Genomic DNA, 11,338 nt, shown 5'->3' with positions numbered 1-11,338 from the left:
GAATCAAGGACCAACCCCAAGATCATAAAAATGGTCGAGGAGCTAACAAAACAGGTAGGATCGGGAGAGAAGAAAATTGAAGCCAATGACAAAAAAATGGAAACCTACAATTCTAGGGTCGGTCAAATACCAGGAGCACCGCCGATATTAAAAGGCCTGGATTCCAAGAAGTTTGTTCAAAAATCTTTCCCTCCGAGCGTAGCTCCGAAGCCTATTCCTAAGAAGTTCCGCATGCCCGAGATTCCTAAGTATAACGGAATGACAAGCCCAAACGAGCATGTGACCTGCTACACATGCACCATCAAAGGGAATGACTTGGAATATGACGAGATTGAATCTGTCCTGCTGAAAAAGTTTGGGGAAACTTTGTCAAAGGGAACTATGATATGGTATCACAACCTACCTCCTAATTCTATTGACTCGTTTGCTATGCTTGCAGATTCCTTCGTGAAAGCACGTGCCAGGGCGATCAAGGTCGAGACCAGGAAGTCAGACCTTTTCAAAGTAAAACAGATGGACAATGAGATGCTCAGAGAATTCGTGTCCCGGTTTCAAATGGAACGAATGGACATGCCTCCACTCGTGGACAATTTGTCCGTCCAAGCCTTCACCTAGGGACTCAATGTTCGAAGCTCGTTGGCTTCACAATAGTTGAAACAAAATCTGGTAGAATATCCAGCTGTTACTTGGGCCGATGTACATAACCGGTATCAATCAAAAATCAGGGTTGAAGATGATCAACTAGGGGCCCCTTCAGGGTCCGTTTATCCCATTTGCGTCGTCGATAGAGTCAAGAGAGACATCAATCGTGAGCCAAGATTGAGCAGGTATCGTTATCAACCATATAACGGGGACCGAAGAGGTAACAGATATGGGCAAAACCATGTGAGGAATGAAAGAAGGAGTGATCAAGGACAGAACAACTGAGCACTCATGAGCAAAAATAGTTTTAACAGGCCCATCGGGCCTAAGGAAGCACCAAGGCTTTTGGAATACAACTTTAATGTCCACGCCGTCGCCATCGGACCCATCAAAGACACCAAATCACCTCGACCTCTATAGTTCGATCCAGCCCAAAGGGATCCTAACCTAATGCGCAAATATCATGGCACTCATGGCCACAGAATAGAGGATTGCCGACAATTAAGAGAGGAAGTAGCCCGTCTATTCAGGGACGGATATCTCCGAGAGTTCCTGAGTGAACGAGCCAAGAATCATTTCAGGAATAGAGAAACTAATAATTAGGTCAAGCAAGAAGAACCTCAGCACTTCATTAACATGATCATCGATGGGGTCGACATTCCCTAGGGGTCGATGTTAAAGCGCACCACAGTATCCATCACAAGGGAAAAACGGACACTGGATTATGTGCCTAAAGGAACCTTGTTCTTCAATGACAAATACGCAAAAGGGATCAGCCCCACAACGATGCACGGGTAATATCTGTACCCATAAATAAATCTCGAGTTAACCGTGTGTTAATTGATCTAGGTAGTCAGCCAACATTATCAGATCGAGGGTCGTCGAACAACTCGGTCTATAAGATCAAATCGTGCCTGCAGTCCAAGTTCTAAACGAATTCAGCATGGCATGTGAAACCACCAAAGGGGAGATAATATTACCGGTGAACACTACTGGGACCATCCAGGAAGCAAAGTTCTATGTAATCGAAGGCGATATGAGGTACAACGCTCTGTTTGGGAGGCCATAGATCCAAAACATGAGGGCAGTACCCTCAATTTTGCACCAATTGTTAAAATTTCCAACTCTAGGAAGGATTAAAACAATCTACGAAGAACAACCAGCTGCAAAGGAAATGTTCGCGGTCGAAGAGGTGATCCTGGTATCCACACTTACAACGACAAAAGGTCCAGGTTTGGTCGTCAAAGAAAAAACCAAATAACAATTTCCAACACTAGCCTCGACCCAACCAGAGAAGTAGGGGACCAATGAAAATGATGACTATGGGGTCCCTAGGTCCTTCATAATCCCCGATGATTCCCACGCCACCAAGTCAACGGTCGAGGATTTGAAGCAAGTTGTATTGATCGAGCATTTGCCTGATTATAAGGTATACTTAGGCACGGGGTTAAGTCCCGAGCTCAAGAAAAAACTCATTCAATTCCTTATAACTAACGTGGATTGTTTCGCTTGGTCTCACCTTGATATGACAAGGATCCCTCCGGAAATAACCACTTGTAAGCTGAGCCTGGACCTGAAGTTTAATCCATTCAAACATAAAAGGAGACCTCAGTCCAAAGTCAAACATGCATTCATCAAAGACGAGGTATCTAAACTCCTTAAATACCCTGATTGGTTAGCTAACGTAGTGGTAGTCCCTTAAAAGGGAATAAATTAAGAATGTGTGTAGACTATAAAGATATGAATAAGGCATGCCCCAAGGACTCTTTTCCTTTGCCCAATATCGATCACATGATTGATGCAATGGTCGATCACGAGATTCTCAATTTTCTCGATGCCTATTTCGGGTACAACCAAATTCGGATGGACCCGGGCGACCAGGAAAAAACGTCCTTCATCACTAAGTATGGTACCTATTACTATAATGTAAAGCCCTTCGGGATAAGAAATGCCGATGCCACTTACCAATGCTTAGTAAATCGGATGATCGAAGAACAAATAGGGAAATTAATGGAGGTTTACACTGATGACATGTTAGTTAAGTCCCTACGAGCAGAGGACCATTTAAAACATTTGCAGGAAACCTTCAACATATTGAAGAAGTACAACATGAAGCTGAATATGGAGAAATGTGCGTTCAGAGCAGGGTCCGGGAAGTTTCTTGGGTTCATGGTATCCAATCGGGGGACCGAGATCAACCCTGATAAAATCAAGGCCATAGAATACATTACCATAGTGGACAACATCAAGGCCATACAAAGATTAACCGGATGTATAGCCGCTTTAGGACGATTCATTTCGAGATCCTTCGACAAGAGCCATCGGTGCTTCTCACTATTGAAAAAGAAGAATAACTTCTCATGGACTCCGGAGTGCCAACAAGCCTTAGAGGAACTCAAACGGTATCTCTCGATCCCGCCCTTGCTTCACACTCCGAAGGAAGACGAATAACTATACCTATACTTGGCAGTATCCGAGGTGGCGGTAAGTGGAATCCTGGTCCAAGAAGAAGAAGATACGTAATTTTCTATCTATTATATGAGCAGAACTCTAGGCGAGGCCGAAATTAGGTATCCTCACCTAGAAAAAATTGGCGCTCGCTTTACTAAGTGCCTCTAGAAAGCTAAAACCACACTTTCAATGCTACCCTATATGTGTGGTAACCACTTACCCATTGACAAACATAATGCATAAACCCAAACTCTTGGGACGACTGGAAAAATAGGCCATATTGATAACTAGGGATTCTAGGCTATTTTATACTCCTTTTTTCTTGAGTCTTGGATTAAAAATATATACAAGTAGTCCCGAAAGCTTACATGTTGTGCTTGTTTGCAGTATTTGGTCAAAAAAGTGACAAGGAAGTCAAAACCAGCTCAAAAATGAGTGAAACCTACTCAAGTACTAAGAACAAGTAGAAGCACTGCTACAACAGTAAATCCACCGCAGCAGCAATAGACCCACCGTGACCGTAGTCCATTTGTTACGATCCACGGTGGAAAAGATCAGATAGATGCAATTTTGGAAGCTCAAGCAATGCGGTCCACGATAGATTCTTTGCTACCACAGTAGTCTCATCGCGACCACAATCTATTTGTTGCGGTCCGCGAAGAGGGGATTCAGAGAGCTGGGAGTTTGGAAGTTTCAAGACACTGCGGTCCACAGTCCATTTTATATGGTCCGCAGTAAAGCCACCGTGGTCGCGGTGGCCAGATTCAAAGACCAAAACTTGAAGCCAAAAAGCCTCACCGCAGTTGCAGTCCATTTCTTGCGGACCGCGGTACTTCCGTCAGGGTATTTTTGTCTAGAAAATTCGGCCTTAGCAGAGCACGTGAACGGCGGTTTTAGTTTATTTTGAGTAATTTGTAGCTAGTTTAACATTGAATCTTCAAATCTTAGTTTGTAATCATATTATATAGGTTATTCTTCATCTAAATATCTGATTTCTTCCATTCTTATGAGTAGCTAGACCGATTAACTAGGGTTGTGGTTTAACCCTAGTGTGGGTATTTGATGGGTCTTTTGTTTTAAGGCTTAGACGTTTATGGGTGATTGATATTTGGACTGATTTGTGTTTTCTATATTGAATTAGTGGTTGCAAACACTAATTTGTGCCTTTTTGGAATTGGTCTCTTCGTGAGAAAGAGAGCTTGAGTCTAGGAAAATCAGTCCAATAAGGAATTGGGGTGTATTCAAGAGATTGATAGCCCCAATAAACGGGTTAAACCTAGAGATTGTAATACCTGACTTGAGCCTATATTGTTTGCACAATTTTGACACTCAATTGGTCTTGAGAAAGTCAATTAGGGCAAGTTCACTCAAGCTACTGAGAGGTACAGAGTGAGTAGTTTCATGCATTGGCTATATCACAATCTCTAACATAACAACTTTGTCTTAGGCTTTAGAACCCGTCAAGTATTCACCTAGGAAAAAGCCACTTCCCTAGTGCTTCTTTAACCATTTATAAAACCTTACAAGTATTCATACTTAGTTTAATTTCGCATATCATTAGCATAAAATTAGAAGTAACAAACAAACAAATATGATTGGAAGTGTAATTAAGAGCACTACATACTGCTTGTTTAGATAGGAATCCAAATCCCAAACATTCTAGCTCCATGTGGATTCGATCCCGACCTTCTCAGATAAAAGCTGTATTGACCGCTCTTGCCACTTTGTAGTGGTGTAGGGTTGGACACGATCACTTTATGGCGCTGTTGGCGGGGAACTAACAGTTTTGGCTATCTATCTAAATAGTTTTATGTATTATTTTTCTTTCATTCTGTGTCACTAATTTGTGTGTGTCACTAAATCAGGTACAAAATGGCAGCAAACAACAACAACGCACCTCTTGGAGATCTTCCAACGAGGGAGGAGGTAGATGGAAATATTGATGATGAGGTACCTATAGTGCCTCAAGCTCAAAGGAGAGGCCGCCAGGCCAATGATAATGTTCCAGACCCTCCCCCGCCACCTCCAAGAGTGGCTCCTCGGGTGCTTCCAAGCCAAGGATATGCTAGTGCAATTGTACCACCCCGCATCCGGGCGGGCAATTTCCAAATTACAAATGTGATACTGACTTTGTTGGAGCAGCGAGGGTATTTCACAGGTGCTCCCCATCAGAATGCTTACAAACATCTTAAGGGCTTCGTGGATACCAGTTAGGGGAGCAAGCAAACAAATATGTCAGAGGATGCACTTCGGTTGAGATTATTCCCCTTTTCACTTAGAGGGAAGGCTTTGGACTGGCTTGAAAGTCTTCCTAACCATTCCATCACTACTTGGGATGAGCTGGTGGATAAATTCATTGCAAAGTTTTTCTCGCTAGGTCACATGGAGACCTTGAGGGATGAAATCTTAGCTTTCAAACAGGAGCCCAACGAACCACTACATGAGATATGGGAGAGATACCGGACCATGGTAAAGGAATGTCCAAATAAAGATATGACGGAGGCAATGATACAACATACATTCTACCGGGCCATTAACACAACAAATCAGTGCATAGTGAACCAACTTGCCGAGGGCAATTTCATGGACACACTGTATGATGAGGCTAATACAATATTGGATGAGATGGCTGACACGTCCTCCGCTTGGCAAAGTAGAGCCAATGTGCCACAAGGTGACCCCACGGTCATTGATTTGCACAAAGAGCTCCATGATCATGGGCAGGCAATAGCAGAACTGAAAACAACAATGAACCAGCTAGAAAAGGCACAATTATAGTAGGTTCAATCTCCACGACAAGTAAATGCTATGGAGGGTGTCAACATGTTAGTGAACAAAAGAAGACAAAGAGGTCAACAGAACCAAGGGAGTTCGGATCAATACGACCAAGATAGTGGTAGGTTCCAAGATGATGGGTATGATGAGCATAATGAAGAAGTGCAATACGTGAACAACTATCAAGGCCAAAGGGGCAATTCTTCCAACCAACAACAATAGAGGCCCCAAGGCAACTAGGGAAATCAACAACAACAAGGGAATAATAATTGGGGGAACAACAACAAAAATTCAAATTGGGGCAATCAGAACAATTAGGGTAATTGGAGTGGCAACAATAACTGGGGTGGAAACAATACTCAGGGTGGTTGGAACAATAGCAACCAAGGAAATTGGGGGCACGACTTTTAAAGGCCCCCAATGTATCAACGACCGAATAATCCACCTCCATTTCCATCCCAAGGTCCTAGTTCTTCCAACAATGAAATGGGGAGAATCGAAATGATGTTTGAACAGATGATGAAAAAGAATGCTGACACTAATGCACAGTTGGCATCCCACAATACTTCAATCAGAAACTTGGAGGTTCAATTAGGCCAAATCTCACAAGCCTTGAATACTCGCCCTAAGGGGGCTCTACCTAGTGATACGGTAGTCAACCCGAAGGGTGGGAACAATTTCGGGCATGTAATGGCGGTAACTACAAGAAGTGGATGAGGTAATGATGTGAATGCCTCTAAACAAAAAGAAATTTTGAGTGATGAAGTTGAGTTACAAGAGGATGAGATCCTTTTGGTGGTTGAGAATGTGATTGATGAGAACGTGAATGAGGAAGTGAGGATTGATATCTAAGATACCAAGGTGGAAACTTAGAATGACGTGAACCCATCTAGGGAACACGTAATAGACATGCCGGAAATGGTTGTGCCTAAAGCAAGGCCCCTTTGCCAAGGCCACCTCTACCTTATCCTCAAAGGCTTGCGAAGCATAAAAATGAGAACCAGTTTAAGAAGTTCATTGACATGATGAAGAGCTTATCAATTAATGTGTCATTGGTGGAGACTCTAGAACAAATGCCGGGGTACGCTAAGTTCATGAAAGACTTGGTGACAAAGAAAATATCCATGGATTGTGAGACCATAAATATGACCCACCAAGTTAGTGTAATAGTGTACTCAATGGCTCCGAAGTTAGAAGATTCCGACGCTTTCACCATTCCTTGCACCATTGGGAGTGCAAACTTTGCAAAAGCTCTAGGTGATTTAGGGGCAAGTATGAACTTGATGCCTTACTCCATTTTCAAGACTTTGGGTATTGGGAAACCTAGGGCTACTTCAATGAGGTTGCAAATCGCGGATAGAAATATAAAGAGGCCGCTTGGTATTGTAGATGATGTCCTTGTTTGGGTGGACAAGTTCATTTTGCCAGCTGATTTTGTGATCTTGGATTATGAGGTAGATTATGAGGTTTTGATCATATTGGAAAGTTCTTTCCTTGCAACTGGGAAGGCCTTAGTTGATGTGGAAGAAGAGGAACTCACCTTCCGGGTAGGTGATGAAAAAGTGGTCTTTCATGTGTGCAAGATAATGAAGCAGCCCAACAGTTCTGAAGTGTGCTCTTTTGTGGATCTTGTCACGGTAGTGATAGTAGATGATACTAGTGCAATGATCAATGTGGAGGACCCTCTAGAGGCGGTATTGTTGAATCTTGGTGTAAATGAGGATGAAGGTCGGGTGGAGTGTGTCAATGCTTTACATGGAATGGGCTCTTACTCTTATGAGCCTCGGAAACTCTCTTTGGATCTTGAGAATAGGAGACTCCCCTAATAAAGCCCTCAATCGAGGAACCTCCCATGTTGGAGATGAAGTCGTTGCCTCCACACCTCAGGTATGAATTCTTAGGCCCTAGTTCAACTTTTCCAGTTATTCTTTCCTCTTGTCTTACTAACATGTAGGTAGATACCACATTGGCGGTGCTCCAAAAAAGGAAGAAGGCAATTGGATGGACTTTAGCTGATATTCGAGGAATAAGCCCCGCCTTTTATATGCACAAGATTATTCTTGAAGATGATGCAAAGCCCTCCTTGGAAAATCAAAGGAGGTTGAACGAGGCAATACAAGAAGTTGCAAAAAAGGAGGTGATCAAGTGGTTAGATGCTGGGGTTGTGTACCCCATCTCTGATAGCTCTTGGACTTCGCCGGTGCAATGTGTACCGATGAAGGGTGGTATGACCGTGGTTACTAATACGCAAAATGAGTTGATTCCTACCAGGACTGTCACCGGATGGAGGGTGTGCATGGATTACGCAAGTTGACTAAAGTGACCTGCAAGGATCACTTTCCATTGCCTTTTCTTGATCAGATGCTAGACAGACTTGCCGGGTGTGCTTTCTACTGTTTCTTGGATGGGTATTCTGGGTACAACCAAATTTTGATTGCTTTGAAAGATCAGGAGAAAACCACTTTCACTTGTCTGTATGGTACCTCTGCCTTTTCTAGGATGCCGTTTGGGTTGTGTAATGCACTGGCTACATTCCAACGGTGTATGATGGCCATATTTACCGACATGGTTGAGGACATTTTGGAGGTGTTCATGGATGACTTCAGTGTTGTGGGTCACTCATTTGATGAATGTTTGAAAAATCTTGATAGGGTGTTAGTTCGTTGTGAAGAAACCAATCTTGTGCTTAATTGGGAGAAATGTCACTTTATGGTCGAGGAGGGCATAGTCCTTAGCCATAAAATTTCAAAGCACGGCATGGAGGTGGACAAAGCCAAAATTGAAGTGATCTCAAAGCTTTTTCCTCCTACCTCAGTCAAGGGGGTTAGAAGTGTTCTTGGGCATGGGTTCTACCGGAGATTTATCAAGGACTTTTCGAAGGTAGTGAATCCCTTGTGCAAGTTACTGGAAAAAGATGCCAAGTTCGTGTTTAATGAGGAATGCATGATATCTTTTGAACTCCTCAAGTACAAGTTGACCACCACTCATATTATTACCGCACCAAATTGGAGCTTACCTTTTGAGCTCATGTGTGACGTGAGTGATGTTGTGGTTGGGAGGTCCTGGGTAAAAAAGTGAATAAAATATTTCATCCGGTGAATAAAAAGTGAATAAAATAAGATAATGAATGATGCTTAAGTGAATTGCACGGTGACTGCAAAAGAGTTGTTGGCTATTGTGTTCGCAATGGCGAAATTTCGGCCGTATCTCATGGGCGCCAAGGTCATAGTTCATACCAATCGTGCTGCACTCCAATACTTGATGACGAAGAAGGATTCCAAAGCTAGGCTGATGTGATGGGTCTTGTTACTTCAAGAATTTGATTTGGATATTGTGGACCTGAAAGGGTGTAAAAACCAAGTGGCGGACCACTTGTCCCGCTTGGAGGAGGAGGGGAGGCCTCGTGAAGGCCTAGAGATCAATGATTCATTTCCCGATGAGCAACTCCTTTCTGTGTCGGTGAATGGTATGCCATGGTTTGCAAACATTGCTAATTTTCTTGTGACTGGTATTGTCCCGTGTGAGCACTCTTCTAACCAAAGGAAGAAGCTTAAACGGGATAGTTTGGACTTTTATTGGGATGAGTCATACTTGTTCAAAATCTGCACTGACGGTGCGATCCAGAGGAGGAGCAATTGAGTATCTTAGAAGCTTGTCATTCCTCCCCCTATGGTGGTCATCATGGTGGGGCGAGGTCCGCTTCGAAGGTTCTTAGTTGTGGGTTTTACTGACCAAGTTTGTACAAGGATGCAAGTGAACTTGTAAAGAGATGTGATGAATGTCAAAGAGAGGGTGGAATTTCAAAGAAGGATGAGATGCCTCTCAACACTATTCTCAAAGTTGATATTTTTGATGTGTGGGGCATTGATTTTATAGGCCCGTTTGTTAGTTCATATAGCAACACATACATTCTAGTGGCAGTTGACTATGTTTCAAAGTGGGTTGAGTTCGTGGCTTTACCCAATAATGAGGCCCGGAGTGTTGTTGCGTTTCTCAAGAAGAGTATTTTTACTAGGTTTGGCACTCCTCGAGCAATCATAAGTGATGGGGGTCTCATTTTTGTAATAGAGCTTTTGACACTTTGCTTGCAAAGTATGGTGTCAATCACAAAGTTTCTACCCCTTATCATCCTCAGGCAAGTGGCCAAGCTGAAGTCTCAAACAGGGAAATCAAGAGTATATTGTCAAAGACGGTCAATGCAAATAGGACCAATTGGTTAAAGAAATTGGATGATGCTCTATGGTCTTATAGGACTGCTTATAAGACTTTGATTGGTATGTCTCCGTACCGGCTGGTGTTTGGAAAAGCTTGCCATATACCGGTTGAGTTAGAGCACAAGGCCATGTGAGATTTGAGGAAGTTGGATATCGAATGGGATGTGGAGCAGCTTAATGAACTTGATGAATTCCGATTTCATGCCTACTCCAGTTCGTCCTTGTATAAGGACAAGATGAAGTACCTTCATGACAAGTATGCTCATGGTAAGGAGTTCAAAGTGGATGATTTGGTTCTCTTGTTCAATTCTCTGTTACTTCTATTTTCGGGAAAGCTTAAGTTGAAATGGAGTAAACCTTTTGAAGTGGTGCTTGTGACTCCTTTTGGTGCACTTGACTTGAAAAACAAAAATGGAGAGGTCTTCAAAGTTAATGGGCACAGAGTCAAACACTATCTTGGCAAGATTGATGACAGCCACGTGGTGGCACTAATCCATCTAAAGTGATTTGATGGTAACCTGTGTCGTGCTGTGACATTAAATCAGGCGCTTCTTGGGAGGCAACCCATGTGTCTCTTTTTTTTCTTTGATTTTCTTCTTAGTGTAGGATTTACTTTTGGACTAACTGGTTGTGAGATGTGTGTAGGGTTATTTTGATGCAGTGCAGGACCAAATTGGAAAAATATTGCACTCTCTGAAGTTTGGACCGCTGCCGCATTGCATTTTTTGCGGTCGCAATGGCCTTATTGCGGGGGCAAAATTTCATTACGGTCTGCAGTTCTGAATGGTCAAAAATGGAGGTTCTTTGAAGTTGTCACCGGGGCCGCAATGCATTTTATGCGGTCCGCGGTGCTCTACTATGGTCACGAAGCATTTTCTGCGGTCCACAGTGAAGTCCTTGCCAGTGCCTCTTGTGTTTAATTACCGCGGACCGCGGTGGATTTTATGCAGTCCGCGGTGGTAAGTAGCATGGGTCCCAAGTCCTTTTTCTATAAATAGGACCTCATGCCCCCATTTACACTTTTCGATCATTTGCCCTCTAAAAAGATAAAGTACTGTTCATCACTACCCTAAGTGCACAAATTCGAACACTGATTCTCAAACATCTGTATTGCATCTCATCTCTGGTACTTCAAATCTTTCCCTAGTCTTTAATTTTGTTTTATTCTCTTTCAATTTGTTAGTTCATACTTATTCTTGTTCCCTTCTTTCAATCTTAACTTAGAGTTACATAATGTTATTTAGATTAGGGTTAAT

The sequence above is a fragment of the Nicotiana tabacum genome, chromosome 10 (genome assembly GCF_000715075.1).
Source record: "Nicotiana tabacum cultivar K326 chromosome 10, ASM71507v2, whole genome shotgun sequence".
NCBI classification, from domain to species: domain Eukaryota; kingdom Viridiplantae; phylum Streptophyta; class Magnoliopsida; order Solanales; family Solanaceae; genus Nicotiana; species Nicotiana tabacum.
The sequence above is the reverse complement of the archived record's forward strand: the minus strand, read 5'-3'. Positions refer to the sequence as shown.